This window comes from Anser cygnoides, chromosome 7 (assembly GCF_040182565.1).
Source record: "Anser cygnoides isolate HZ-2024a breed goose chromosome 7, Taihu_goose_T2T_genome, whole genome shotgun sequence".
Lineage (NCBI taxonomy): Eukaryota > Metazoa > Chordata > Aves > Anseriformes > Anatidae > Anser > Anser cygnoides.
The window spans coordinates 25,361,573-25,376,768 of record NC_089879.1 but is presented as its reverse complement, the minus strand read 5'-3'; the positions used below and the strand labels follow the sequence as shown (position 1 = coordinate 25,376,768).

General features: G+C 49.4%; 1 protein-coding gene across 1 annotated transcript in view; it reads left to right on the top strand.

Annotated features, from left to right (window-relative positions):
• The first annotated feature begins 10,693 nt into the window (after positions 1 to 10,693).
• The window catches only part of COL13A1 (collagen type XIII alpha 1 chain), a 70,849-nt gene continuing 66,346 nt past the window's right edge, over positions 10,694 to 15,196 (top strand). The window contains exons 1-2 of the mRNA XM_067000587.1: positions 10,694 to 10,698; positions 13,317 to 13,343. The gene's annotated coding sequence lies outside the window, so the exon portion shown is untranslated. The remainder of the gene's footprint in view (positions 10,699 to 13,316; positions 13,344 to 15,196) is intronic.

Genomic DNA, 15,196 nt, shown 5'->3' with positions numbered 1-15,196 from the left:
TTGGGCGAGCAGCATCGTGGCTGGACCGCGCAGGCGGGTGGTAATTAAATCAGTGTATTCCCCAGGGGGGCGGCTGATTAACAGCACATTTTCCCCACGCTGGGGGGCTGAGACACACACGGGCAGTATCAATCCATCGCTTGCCTCACTCCTATCCCTTAGGATGTCTGGGTTTTTCTTTTTTTCTTTCTTTCTTTTTTTCATCCTTTCTTTCAAAGAGAGGATGAAGATTATATCAGCCCAAGTGGAATCTGAACTGACAGGGCTTTGTGCGAGGGACTTGTTTATTATGATTCAGTATCGCTCCGGGCAGCATGTGCGCTATGCTGGGACCACCCAGTGATCCCATCCACACCAGCTCCCCCCGCCGTGCGGACGGGCCAGCAGCAGGTAGAGGGGATGCAGGCTGTGCTTGGCTTTGGAAAGGGGGCTTCTCCAAGGCCAGACCCGGTTCTGGGATGCTGCTGGATTCCAGTGGTTCTTCTTTGCTTGTCCTCCTCCTGTATCATCAGCTGCTGCTGTCCGAGGGAGGAGATGTTGCTGGAGGCAGTGGCAGCTGCTGGGAGTTGTGTGTTGGCCCTGTCCCTAACAGAGCTGAAGCACACAATGGGCTGGGATTTTTTTTTCCTTGTTGTAATTTATTTTCTTAAATATCAGCTCCTTTTAGAAAGATTTTGGCAGCAAAGTGGGAATAGTTATGTGACTCCAAAAGGCAGCCTATGGATTAACTACCCCTTAAACACTATTATATGCCAGATGAAAGAAGGATTGAATCCCAGAGTGCCCCACAGAGCTCATGTGTCTGTGACACAGCCCTGGGCGCAGCGAGGGAGGCAAGTCTCAGCCCTCTGCTTGCTAAAGAGCCATATACCTGGCCCTGACCTGTCCAAAACCTGGGGAGAGCTGTGGCATTGTGAGGTCCTGTTTGGCATCCCTGGTGCAATGCAATTTAGTGTGGGGTTAAAAATAGAAAGAGAAGTGGAAAGAAGTGATGAAATGTCATGCATTCATCTCTAGCCTTGTTTTTCTGTTTACTGCCAGTTCATGTGTGTGGTGATCTCTTGCTCACGGATAGCCTGTGTGCCTGTAGCAAATGTTTTTTTCTGTGGAAACAGGGGAGACGGGGGTTATTGGCTGTGGCTCGTGACTTCCTCTTTCCCTGAATTTCAAAGGCATTCTGGCTTGCCTCCCATGCTTTGTCATTGCGTTAACCTGACTTTTAATGGGAAGGGGTCCTGGAGTTGCTTGGGAAGGTGTCGGGAAGTGACTCCCAGGTCCTTTAGGAAGGGGAGCCATATATATAGCTTGACTCTTGGATCAAGGGCTAGTGTGGGGCAAGCACTGTCCCGGGCCTTGTGTGACTCGATGCACTTTCAGCCATTCCCTCTTTTTCCAGGGGGGTTTCTCCATGTGCCTTCCTCAGCAGCAAACTGCTGTAGACCTTGGTCCTTGCTCCTCCTCTTTAATCTTTTTCTTCCTAGAGCAGTGAGGGCTTGCTGTTGTGGGAGGACTCCGAGCTCTTTGGCACCATCTGAGCAGCCCCACTGATTTTTTTTGCCAGGTGTGCATCCCTTTAGTGTGTACATACCACCAACCCCTGGTACTTCAGAGAGGTTTCTCTCTAAATGTAATGCCCTTTGTCCTTCCTTGTGCCGTCAGGGTATTTCCTTGAAGCCGAGAGGAAGAGCTTTTTAGTGCCTAGTTTCTAAAATGAGTCGGTTTTCCTCCAAGTAATTTTTCCTCTATTCTAGGGGGAAAACCTCTCTTTTCCATCTTCATTGCTCCCTCTTTTCTTCTTGAGATTATTAGGAGATCTCTCACTACCTTAAAGAGTAGTGACCTGTATGGGTAAATAAGAAGAATCTTTTGGCTTCCAACAAGATGGAGTTTCTGACAAGTATATGCAGCAATAAAACCTGTGCAAACTTACTCATTGAGTCAGATCCACAAACGTGAGAAGACGAGAGAATACAAGTGTTTTCCAGACTGTGCTCAGCAGGGCGGCAGCAGTTGCTTGGGATTATTTTTTGCTTTTCCAGTCCTATTGCTCTCTTTATAGCGTGCACAGTGCAGAGCATCTGGTTTGGGCACCGGAGGCATCGGGGAACGGATCTGCCTGTCAGTTCATCCTAGGTAAGGAAAGTCGTGAATCCTCTTACTGCTGTTAGGCAGCACGGGTTGTCTCCATCTGTGCGTGTATCCCCAGCCTGGCTCCCTCCAGGCAGAGCCCTGTGCAGGGGTAGGAGCCAAGCTAAGCAAGCCTCTCGGTGTTTGAGACGTGCTAAGAAAGCATCAGCTAGATTTAGATGAATGAACGAGTACCCTCCTCTTCCTGTGCAATAAAACATGCTGTGCAAACCCGCTTGGGCTCAGAAACCCCATCGCATTTTTCCTTTTAAAAGGATTAGCATCAACCCTGCTCTCCTCCACATGCTCTGTTTGGAAACAAGGCAGCACATCAGGAAAGAGCCTGAAGGAAGAATTTATGGTGTCTCTAATTAGCCAGTTTGTTCCATCCTTGAAGAAGAGGATAACGAGCGACAGGGATGCATTGCCGGCCTCTGGAGGAAGAACGCTGTGGCTAGGCTTATGTCCAACTGCTGATAGGGTAATTAGTGGTAACTGGGAGCGATCAATCATCTCGGGTGGAAAAACGTCTCGGTTAAAGGAAAGACCCTCCCAAACATTTTCATAACTCAAAAGGGTGTGAGACAAGGTCTGGAAGACAGCACTGGCAGTCCACGAGGTATTTGAGGAAGGAGTCTATTAAAAGATGAATCGAACACAATGGTCTTTTGTTCCTCCCCGAGTAGGTGACAGAATTTGCTGGTACAAAAGTTGCAAAATATTTTGGAAGGGGGAAGGAAGAAGAAAAAAGCAGATGGAAGAGAGGGAAGAATAACAAGAATTAGGGGAAAAAAAGTAACAATTAGTGCACCGTATATTAAAATGAACAGCTAACTGCAAAAATGGCATAGGAAGAAAATGAATCTATGCAATCTGACAAGTAAAATGTATCATTTGCATTTTAAGTACATGATCGGAGAATGGATTTAAATAATTATTAGCTGCAGTAAGCTCCAAATTTCTACTGTTCCCAGACAACCACATTATGAGAGAGATTGTAATTTTCAGCAGGAAGTAAAAGTGCAGTGGATTTTGTTTTTCTCTTTACCCAGCCATGATTTACTTTGGCCAATTTTTCCCTGTGGTTCTTTTCTAATTCTGCAGCTCTCTGGGTAGTAGGACTTGTACAGGGCCTGACCAAGCACCGAAGAAGCAGTCAGCTCCTCAGTGGAGGAATTTCAGATGACTGATGAATAACCAGTTGCAGTTTTCAATCCAGGTTTGGATCTCCAGAGCTTTCAGACACAATCTACCATATTTCTGGTGTGAAATAGGATGTGATGGAGGATGTGAAGTGGGGGCTGCAGAAAGACAATCAAACATCTACTCTGCCAAGGGTAGGATTTTATTGGAGTGGTAGCCTTTTGCACTTGCATGGGTGTCTTCAGACTATGAGTTGTGAGGTACTCATGTCCAGGTCTTTGAGGTGGACTTCAAAAGTGCAGTAGGAGCAAGAGAATTAATGTGTCGGACCCCTGGGGAAGGAGCTGAAGAGACTCAGCAGTCTGGCAGGGAACCGCTGTTAAAGGTGTGAGCTAAAACCATCCCAATACAAAGGGTAGAGGAAGGGATCAACTAAAGAAAATCACAAACTGCTCAGTGAGCTCATTTCAAGACAGAAGAATGTAAAGCTGGAAGAATTTGAAATTAGCAGATATGCAAGATGAAAATTTGAAAGCCTAGGGTGAGGTAGGATGATCAAGGACACCAAGAAAATGTTGAAGAAGTTGAGTGAAAAGGAAGCCTTCCTCAGTGGAGCAGGAGAGTGGGTCCCACTGGACACCAAGCACCTGAGCTTCTTACAGAAACACTGCAAGAAACCTCCAAACCTCTGAGGTCTCATGGAGGACAAGTGATGTTTTGGAAGAAAAAGGCAAGGCAGACGTGGTGACATGGGGCGTCAGTTTCCCTGTGTGATTAAGACCCTGTGGATAAGGTACGTGGACACCATTTCTTCTGCCTTTACCAAGTCATCTGCCATTGATGCAGGGAGCAAGCTGATGGAATGACCAGCGACCCAGAAAACAAGGCTGCTGCAGAGAGACTGGAAAAATTAGGTTTATTTAGTCTAAAGACAAGAGAAGACTGGGGTGGGGAACAGGAGAGCAGGCTTCAAACATGTAAAAGTTGACCACAAAGAGGAGAGAAATAGAAAAAGGCTGTTCTTCAAGTCTGCTATGCATCAGGGAGGTCATCAATTGCCTTAAACAGCAACACTGGAAATTTTGGGTAGCCTCTAAGAAAGATAATAAATAGGGCCTTATGAATCAGGGCAGGAGTATTCCCTGGACTGGATCACAAGGTAAGAGTGTGGAGTCTCCAGCCCCAGACGACAGCAACAGGTTAGAGAAATATTTGCCCACGTGGGTTAGGTAGAGGCCTTTTTCCTTTGGTTGCTTTGAAGATGTTCCCTCCTTGATTTCATGTCCCTCTCCCACCCTGGGAATCCTTTCATCTCTGCTTGGTTTGCTCAGGGGAGGAAGGAGGGGAAGAGAAAGGGGACAGCTGAGAGCTGCGGTTTTCAGCTGGCGGTTCGCAGGAGCCCAGGGGCACGCAAGCTCTGGCAGAAGTTGGTGGCACAGCAAGCCTGCTGCCATCTGCTTTCAACATTTTCAATCCAGGGGTCCGCACCACTACTGGAAAACCCCAAGGGGGCCTCCAGATCCCGAGCGAGAAACCCCACTGGGTGAGCTGACCCTGGGGGCCCTTCCCAGCCCTGATTTTTCCACTTTCTGTGGTGCTAAGTGCTTCAGCATGGCAGGGACAAACGCGATTGTTCACTACTTGGAAAGAGCTTGTTGACCCATGGATGCCTGCCCAAAATAAGCATTGTTCTGCCCTGTCCATCCCAACATCTCCCCCAGCGGTGCCCGAGGTGCCGCGATCGTCTCAGGTGCAGCCAGCGCCATGTGGGCTGCCTGCTCTTGGCCCTTTCTGACCCTTTGTTTTCACGAGGGGCTCTCCCACATGTCTGTCAGAATATTTGTTTGCTGCTGCTGATCCCTCGCCTGCGAGCACTTTAATCTGGCCAATGTTTATGCCAGCAGCCCAGATTTTCCTCTACAGGTTCTGGAGGCTCAAGTGGCTCCTGTTGCACTTTTAGGCACTTCTTGAAACAAGTGGATGCTCAGAGGTGCAGCTTGTGTCTTAACTTCACTATTGGACCCAACCTTCTAGTTTCGAGACTGCTGTTTAATCACCATAATTTCTCCATGAGAAATTAATAACTTCTTGTTGCTCGCTTTGGACAAGGCTTCCCATGGACTTCTCTCTGGGTCTGTGCTTGATGGCTCCTCCTCGGGTGGTGCTGGTGGTGCACAGGGATGCTCAGAGTGCCTGAGCAGTGACTTTCGTCCCCAGCAGCTGCTGAAATCAACTGCTGAGGCTCAGTGATGTCATGGGTTTGATTTCAGAGGCAAGCTCGAGTGACTGGTGTAACCTGGTGCCGCGGCTTAGCGTTGGTCGCATTTTTTGGCAGTGAAATCTTGAGAGCCTCTTTGCTGCCCAGCATTGCTGTGAGCCTTTGAAGAACCTCCTGCCGTGCCGCATGGCTGTAGCGGGGAGGGGGCTGTTTTGGGGACAGGGCGCCTGGCCTTCCTGAGGGGTTGGTGCTCTCTGGAGGGAGCTGTATCCCAGATTGCTGACACCGCCTGAAGCAACACTTCTGGAGGCTGTGCTTTGGGAAATCACTGCTGTTAATTATTTTTTCCTTATTATTTTGAAGATTTCAGTTGTCTTTAACTTAGAACTAAGACTGTTGAATTATGGCAAGTATTTCCCATTGTTACCTGGCAGGCGCGTGGCGTTTTTGCCTCATCATTTGCAGCTCTCTGAGTTAATGCTCCCTCCATGTCCTTTTGAATCATTTGGCCCCTGATGGAGGTAGGGGAGATGTTTCCAGAAGACTATGAGGAACCCTGGGCTTCAAAACTGCAGTGTGGCCAGTCTTTGAAAAAGGCAAACCCCCCAGCTGGGCTCCACACACCCCACTGGGGCCTGCCTGCTCTGAAACGGGGGAGCACCACGCTGCAAATGAGGGGCTCCCTCTGCCACCCAAGGCGACGTTGTGCGCGGGCTGCTGACATTTCAATCAGCCTTTCATAACTAATTGCCTGGCCCACAGCTATCTTGTTATCAATTAACAGTCCTGAATGTCAGGAAGTAACTGTATCTCTCTAACGCGCTAAGGCTGCCTTCTGGCTCTGGGAAATGGCTGGATTTCCTCACAGGGATGGATTACATGTTTACATCTCCCCTCCTGCTGCTGTGTGTAGTGAGATGAGATCCAAGGAAGCGATGGCAATGTCTTTATGTCCCCTCCCTACCCTCCTTGTGTCATTTGTGCCATGGAGCAGGAAAAAAAATGCTTTGTATGTGGGTTTTTGGAGCAGGCACCCACGCTGTGGACACTGGTGTGCTTGGCTCCAAGAAGTCAGGGGGAAAAAAAATTAAGCAGCAGCATTTAAGAGTGTTTTAAACAGCCACTTTTCCAGATGTTGGGAAATGCCCTTAAATGGCTGGGATGGTTTCAATGATCCTATCAGTTCCGAGATCATTGCTGGGGGATATCTCTGCCATCAGCAGAAGGTCTCACACCATGCTGACCCGCTCTCATACTGTCCAGCTTTTAAGTTGTGATATGCTGGGACATGGGACTTTCCAGATTAGGATAAATATGACCCTCTTACAAAACTAAGCATCCCCTCTTCTGGGCCCAAAGAGGCCACAGCTCAGAGGGTGGCTTTTTATCTCTTTGTGTGGCTGAGGGAAAAGGGGTCATTGCAGTTCTATTTTTGATAGTCACTGTTTGAGCTGGCCACAGGGAAGGGCAAGGGAGCAGAGGGCTCTGTGGCATGGTGATCCCGTTCTTTGCAGGTGTGCCCCTTCAGTAGGTGCAATAAGGTGGGCTCATCCTCCCTGCAGACCACGGCTGCTCGTTTTACCCACGTGGTCTACAGGAAAGCAGAGCTTCTTTAAAGAGAGTTTCTATCTGCACAAAAACCAGCACAGCAGAGAAGGGACAGTGCAGATGGTGCTAATTTCCAGAGGCCACATGTTTGGAGGGACCCCGGGTACCCCCACAAGAATCCTTTGTTTTCTTAATGTTCCTTTTCAAAGGTGCTCTGGAGGTCTCCTCTTTGCAGGAGGCTGTTGCTTCCTCCCACTCGTCCACTCTCGACACGTTTGCTCCGTCCCCTCCCTCCGTCCCCTGCTGCTTGCCGAGCGCCGCAGCTGGATAAACAGCGATCACAATCGCTTACAGCCCTCCAGTGCCTTTCAGCGAGAGTGCCGGCATGGAGAGACGCTTCCTGAGCCACCCGTCACGGGCAGGAGGTCATGCTGCAGCCTGCATGCCAGCACCCACGTCACTCTGGCCCCACCGAGGTGGGCTTCAAAACACACGGGGTCTGGAGGAGCTAACTGCAAGCGTGTGAGCTCCCTGTTCTCCACAGGGCTTGGAAATTTGGTCATCTGGGAGCTCTGGGTCTGTCTGCTGGCAGGGCTGAGCTATGAAAGAGGCTTAGAAGTGTTCGTTGCAGCTTTGGTCCCTGCTCTGCCAACTTTTTGCCTTTCTCTGCTGGGTGTCTATGAAAAGGGGATCTACCTGATCTCCTATGCAGCATCGCTTCTGGCTCACCCCAAAAGAGCCTGCTAGAAGCAAGGAAGAGGAGGAGCCCCCATAGCTGTGATTTGCACTCATGGCTGTCAAGGCTGTTGGTTCTGGTTGTCTGGGGAGTCCTTGGGAGTCCACCACCACTGAGACCTGTCCTGTTTGGGGGCAGTCAGGCCTCTTTATGTGCTGCTCCTCCAAACTGGCCAGGACTGCAGGAGCCTGGGGGCACGTGGGAGAACCCGCAGCGGTGTTGCGGTGACCGCTGCAGTTCACCTTGCTTTCTCCAAGGGCTCCATGCAGCCTGGTCGCCTGGTAGAAGCAGCACAGCCAACCTGGGGAGCTCTGCCAAGCTTTGCCCAGATGTTAAAAGGCTCTTGCTTGAGCTTGCAGGTCTGCTTGCTCCATTTATGAGATCACCACTGTCCCTGGCGCAAAACAGGGCGGCTCTGCCTTACCCCTGACCAGGGGCCAGCCCAGTGCTGCCTGGGAGAGGCTGGCTCAGCCCGGCTGCTGATGGCGGGAGCAGAGGCACGAGGGTCCCCTCCCTCCCTTGCCCGCTCTTTTCTCTAATGTGCGTTAAATTACTCGTTGTTATATTAAAGGCTGAGCCTCTTTAGAAGCTCTGCTTGGCCTTCTCGTTAATCACCGTGACAGAACATGACAAATCCACTTTGCTGAAGCATTATTTCACTTTGTAAAATCCCCGGCGCTTCGTGACAGCTCATCCAGCGGCACCTCCTCCCTCCCCGCTGTCCTCGGGACATCTTCCCTCCTCCTCCCCAGGCCCTTGTGAGGCGATGGTGCCTTCAGAAGTGGCTGCGCCCGAGGGCTTCGCTTTCTCCTGGGTCACACCGACGGTCCCGACATTTGAAGCCCAGTCCCTGGATGGTCTCTACCACTGGAGTTATTGCAGCCAAGACCGTGTCCCTGCCGCCCACTGGTGCATGTTTACACAAGACTGTGCAGCCCCCCTTCGCGCAACCATTAATTTTATAGAGGGCATATAACAAAGATGGGCCTCCAGTATGCCTCCGGCCTTTGATCTGCGTGGGGTGCACAGCCTGACGGGCCCGGGGCTGCCGGCACCACTGATTTACTCAGCTCTGCAGACACAGCTTCTGGAGCAAACACAAGCTTGTGTTTTCTCTCAGCAGTACTGCAATACCGTTGCTGGCTGTGCTGCTGTCTGGCCGCGTTCGGTGTGGAAGGGCAGGGATAGCTCAGGATTTGCTTGCTGTTAATTTTTTCTTGCAGTGTTAGCTAAGCACTTTGGTTCGTGCAACCCATGAGTGCCCCAGAGCCTTGCAGACAGGTAGGCGGGTTATTAAGGGTCTGTAGTGTTGCTAATGGAAATAAAGTCCGTGTATTGGCAGGCTGCAAGCAATGACCTTGTGACAGGGCGCTCGCTCCGAAACAGAATCTCTCCAAAATAGTTCTCTCACAGAACTTCATTGTCATCCAAGCCAGAGTCAGAAAACTCTGTTGTTTTTTTCCTCCCAGTCTGGCATAAATTGGGATTCCTGAATCTGCGGCTGACCTTGCCCTCCGAAACAAACTCTCTGATCAGAAATCCTTTTGTTGTTTAGACTTGGCACACTGGGTAGGACAGTGCTGGTGCTGGTGGCAGCCCCACTGAGCTCCAATCCTAAATTTGGGTAGAGTTGTTTGTTTTGGGTTCTTGAGCCTTCTGGCTCAGCTCTGTTGGTTACCAGCAAGGTGCTAAACTTTTTATTCTGTTTTAACTGAAAGATACACTTTTTCAATCAGCCAAGAAGAAAGCTGAGCACAAGGCTAAGAACAGCATTTGACAGTGCAGTTTTAGGTCACCAGAGCTTGACAGCCAAACCATTTGCCGGTGTCACGCTAAGTGGGATGTTTCCAGCACAGAGAATGTTTGTTCATCTGAAGTCTTCTGTTTCTGTCATGGACATTCAGCCAGGGGCATTTTCAGGATGAGGACGTACTCTGCAGGTGCTTGCCGTGACATCCGCCCCCCGCGCAGAGGAGAGGTTGCTGCCTGTTATCTGTCAGCTCGCCTGTTATACTGCTTAGTCTTACTTCTTGGCACTTTATGTGGAGGAGAAAAAAAAAGGGAAGAGAGTGTCTAGAAAGTATGGAAAATGTAGAAACCCCTGACAGTTGTATTGTGTGCCTCGCTTCTCTTACAGAGAGGAAACCACAAAATGGTGAGTTCAGGGGTTTCTTTCCGCACACAACGTCTGTCAGGATTTTGAGGAAATTTCTGGGATCCGATGAAAGAAGTGTGCTGTTCAAGCCCTGATATATACCGTGCAACCATTCTGTACAGGGGATATGCAGTGCTTCGGTGAGGTGAGGCGAAGTTTTTAGGGGATCTCTTCCAAGAGGGCAGGTTGGCTTCTATGGGAACAGAGGCAGAAGCAAGAAGGAAAACAAGGATGTACTGAAGGAAAAAAGCACCCAACATGTTTAATAGCTGCACTTTCCTCATTAACCTTTCCATGCCTTTGCAGGACCACGGATGCTGATGGCAGATGCATCTTTGCAACGCAGGGGCTCCTACCTCCCCACATTTAGCTTTCTTGACCCTGAGTGGAGGGTGGGATGTGAGGGGGAGTCACACAAGTAACGAGTACCCTGTGCTCAGCGGTGTCACACTGAGGGAGGGCCCTCAGTGTGCCAGGGGACCAATAGTGAACGTGACAGTGCCGGGAGCCTGACTGGCACAGCCTTCCCTACACAGGGTGTTCTGGGGCTGCCCTGCACTCGTGATGACTGGCAAGTAATGCTGCTAATTGTGGGGATGCCTTAATTAAAGAGCATAGAGGTGGTAAGTGTGTGTCAGGAAATGGAAGCAGCATCAGGATTAGTCCCCCAAAATGATAACAATATGTTTATCTAGCCATCCTCCTTAGGATTTATTGTATTAATAAAGTTAATTGTTTTTCTTTTTCTTCTTCTCTGTTTCAGGTCCACCTGTAAGTACCGAACCTCTGTGGCTTTACAAGCTGTTGACACAGTTTGCAGGGCATGAACTGGCAAAGTCTCCTGTCTGTGGTGTCCTTTGCAGTCCGAGCACCCCAGGATCTCACTAACAGCAAGTACTGTGGGTGCTCAGGACCCGCATTGGGGTGGGATTCCTCTCGGCCATGTCACAACTTCCGAGGGCGAGACAGAGGGATTGTAGGGATGGGGACAAAGCAAACGCGAGGGGCTCAGATATCCACGTGTTAGCAGTTGGCCCTGCATACCCCAGAGGGATCGGCTGCATGTGCTTTGCATGCACTGGATGCCACACGCTGAACGAGACATGTTTGTGAAAAAAGGAAAGATAGATCGCAAACATATGGCGTGAGCTGAGCTGTAGGGACTTGCTCCATGCTACTCACCCGGGCTTGCGGAACTGTTGGGCCTTCAAGTATAGCTGCATAACTATCAATTTCAGAGGAAAAATTGTGTTGACAGCTTCCTTTTCAAATGTTAGCTAATGCAAAACCTCAGCGCAGACGATTTAGGCTTCAGGAAAATAGCTAGGTTATTGCAGAAGTTTTCTTACAGCTATTAAGAGACCCACAGTGAATCAGAAGAAGCAATGTAAGGAATGAGGCCATGTATCAGTATCTCTCAGGACTATAAAGAAATGCTATATTGTCTGTAGCACGGTCCTTCCAGAGGAAATGGTTTATATTCATGTACAATAGAGTAACTATACTGGGTTTCTATGAAGGAACATGAGAAGTTAAACATACGGTAGTCATCTTTTGTCTGTTCATGCAAAAATGTCTTAAACAGTTTGCAGATGACGTTCTGAGGAGAAGTAGTTGCTGCACAACCTATTTTCCCCTTTCATCAAGTCAAAATGCTGTAGACTGAACTCCCACAGATATATGAGCACAGCCCGATTTAACGACAACAATCTTCCAAAAAGTTGCACCTTCCTGGCCAGAAGGTCTGAAAGCATTTTACAGCTGGAAGCCCTGATCCGTGCAAACCTTTAGCAATCATTTATCCCAGAGGTTTTCAGGACTGGCCACTGAAGTGAATGTATTTCAGCGTTAGCCTGTGGTTTCTGGGGGGATATCGCATCTCCGGAGGGGGCTGCAGGCGGAGCCCCAGGCAGGCACATGTTGGTGCTAAAGGGATGTAGCACAGCATTGGTAGCGGAGTTGGCACTATATTATTATATTGCTGCTGAGAGAAATTGGAGAGAAAGCAGTAGGTCAATGCAGACGTCTCCTGGGGAGCAGTCTGTGCCTTTGCAGGGCGAGGAAGACGCACACTCCAGGCTTTATTTGCAGCAATAAGGGTTAGAAACTTAATATCATAATGAAAGATTGAAGTCTGGCAGAAACACATGGGACCACCGGAGAAGTGCTGACAATATGTGCTACTGTATCCTGGCTTATTGCGACCCCTGAACCTGTCTCCGCACGCAGACTTTGAGGACAGGCCGCGAGGAATGCTCCAGCCAATGGAAATAACAAGAGGAAGTCAGGCAGACCGAGCGTCTTTAGCCAAAGTGGAATTTGTCTTGGGCTAACAGCACCCTCGTCTCGTTCAGGACCTCTGGGTTTCCAAGGGGCTGGCGAGCAAGACCGGCTCAATTGCCGTGAGCAGAAGTTCACCACTGAAGAGTCGAGCCGAGTCCTCCACATTGCTGTAGGAAGTGCTTTTTCCCTGCGTGTTTCTCATGATTAAAACCGGATGGAAACCCAAGCTTATGAGCAACCCACTGGGGCTCCTGCCTGGCTGGCTGTTGTACGTGTTCCAGATAGCGACCCCAAAGTGCTGATGACCTCTCATCTCTCTCCCAGGTTTCTTTCCCAGCTCGCAGAAGACAAGATGCCAGGTGGTAGGGCTCAGCCCCTGGTGCCAGTGTTGGCTGGGCAGAAGTACACCTCAGAAACGCACTGAGCCCAGCCTGTAGTCTTGGCCAGCTGGGGGAAGAGCCAAGGAAAAGGATGAGCAACACTCCTGGGAGCAAAAGGAGCCTCCACGCTCTCCTCTTGCCCAACAGATGCTCCCACCATTATCCTTGAAGTCAATCAAGGCTTTGGTGAAGGCAAGGGCAACCCGCAGTCATGCAAGAAATTTGGTAAGATTGGGACTAAAAAGGGGCGAAGGAAGGAAGGAAGGAAATGATGAAATCATGCAATAGGCCTGAGGTTCCCGGACTCTTTCGCTGTCTGGACCACATCCGAAGGAAAAGATCCTCTCACGGACATTTTCCCTCCCATTTCTGGACATGCAACATTTCTGTGGCAACTACAGCAATTCCATACATGAAAAATTAATATTTAGCAGATGGAAACTAAGGAAGAAAGTCAGAGCCCCGTAATTAGCTTGTTCTCCACGGACTTGCAGATACCTTCGGAGCCCGTGTGGAGAGCTGTGGGTAGAGCCACGCTGAAAGGAGAGAAAACTTTACAAACGGGAGATTAGGAAACCCAAGCAATCAGAGCTGATGGTCAACAAGCTGTGGAGAGATTTTTAACCATTCTGTTTCCTAAACACTTCTTGTGATTTCTTCTCTTTATGAAGACCTCCATTCAGATTTTCAAGCTAACTTTCACTTTTTCTGCACATTTTGTTTCAGGGTCCTACAGGAAGACCAGGGCTTCCGGTAAATACTCCATTCTTTCTTTTTTGTTCTCTCTCTCTGTCTGGCAGTAATTCCATATCCAGGGTTTGCAAGCAGGGAGAAGGTAGAGGTCTCACACAGCAAACCTGTTGCAGAAGAATAGCATGTTGCAGACAGGACATGGCTTGTAACAGGTCAGGGACCGCAAGAGCTTTGTAGGACCAGACTTAAGGGTAGTATAGTCCTTATGAGCCTTCCCACGTTTGGGAAACACGCTGCTTCTGAAGATGCCTTTTTCAGTGTGAAGGCCCAGTTGAAGAGGTGCAGTGTGCTGTATTCTTGCTGATGGGGCTTGGTAATTGTGGCAGGATTTGTAAGACCTAAGTCGCTCTGGTACAAATGTGGAATTCCATAATAACTGTATCTGCATCTGTGATGGTCAGGGAAGGAGCACAGATTTTTGGGGTCACAGCAGCATGCTTCTGTGGTAGTGGCTCCCTGTGGCAGGGCTGCTGCTCACCTGGTGACGGCAGCAGCTGTAACGGGCAGTGTCCCAGTGAATGAAATGCCAACTGTGCTGCTGGCTTCCCCCTAGCTCAGGACAGAGGCTGCTCCTTGCTTTTCGTGCTCCTCTAGCTCCAATACGGGAGCTGCAGGCAGCTTTGCTGGGGATTTGTAACTGACCTACGTGGTATCGTCCACCCATAAGCGCTCTTTCCTGGCTCCCTGTCACAGCCAACCTTTTCTCATAAACATCTGGCATTTATTTGCTGTCCTGCCGGGAGCTCCCCCTTTCATTAAGGTTGCTCAGAGGGCTGTAACGCTGCACAGTCACATACCAGACATGGCGCAGTCACGTACCACTCCGGCACCAGGTACTCGCTGGAGACCAGATGCAGCTCAGCCCCGACCTCGGGCTCTTCCTGCTTGGGCACCGGCCACAGCAGAGCCACCAGAAATAAAATCAGCTTTTACCCCAAACCGTGAGGGATCTCAGCTCAGGAGGAAAGCAGCTTTTAAAGGGCTAAAAGCCTAGGAAAACTCGCCGCTCTGCTCTCCAGCAGCCGCTGAGTAATCCCAGGGCAAGATGCTGACACCAGGAGTTTTGCTCTCTGCTGACATGCAGAGATAGGCAAATATTAGCTGGACTGAGAGCCCGCGTAAAACCCTAGATGAAAGCAGTTTCCCATCATCTACAAAAATTAAAATCAAGCAGCTGCTTAGTGTTTTGTCCATCTGCAAGGGATATTCTTGCAAAGCAGCTACTGCTTTTCAGTTTGTCTAAACATGACCTGTGTGGAAAGAAATGTACCCAAAACTGAATGGCCTCCCTGCTCTGCAAAGGGAAATGGCTGAACTCTCAGCAGGTCATGGCTGGATCCTGGCAATAACATATGGATTTGGGATGCATGACCAAAGGAACCTTTGTGTACACCCAGAAAAAGAAATAAAGTGCATTCCCCTTCTAGAGATTTCAGACCATGTTCACAGACATTGGGACTGGACCTGGGGAAGGCACAAAGAAGTGGCATCAATGAAGCAGTGTCTCCAGCTGCAGAAACCAGAAAGCTAGGTTTGTGTCTAGGGATTCAGGCATCCATGGACAGGAAAACATCAGAAAATCCCAAACATTGCTGGGAACAAAACCGAGAGCTTGTTATCTTGTCATTTTTGCAAAACATAGAGCAAAAGTGATGTGACCACTGAAGCCATAGCAGCTGATTGCTGAAAGGATCTTTCTGACTGTCTACCAGACCTGCATAGCCTTTAATTTTGGCGACCAGGAATGCAGAAAGGGTTAATTTTAAAAAACAACATGTATTTTGTTTTTAATTACAAAGTCAAACTGAACTGTGAGAGGCAGAAATCTGCCTTGTAGGTAAGTGGCTGAAGGA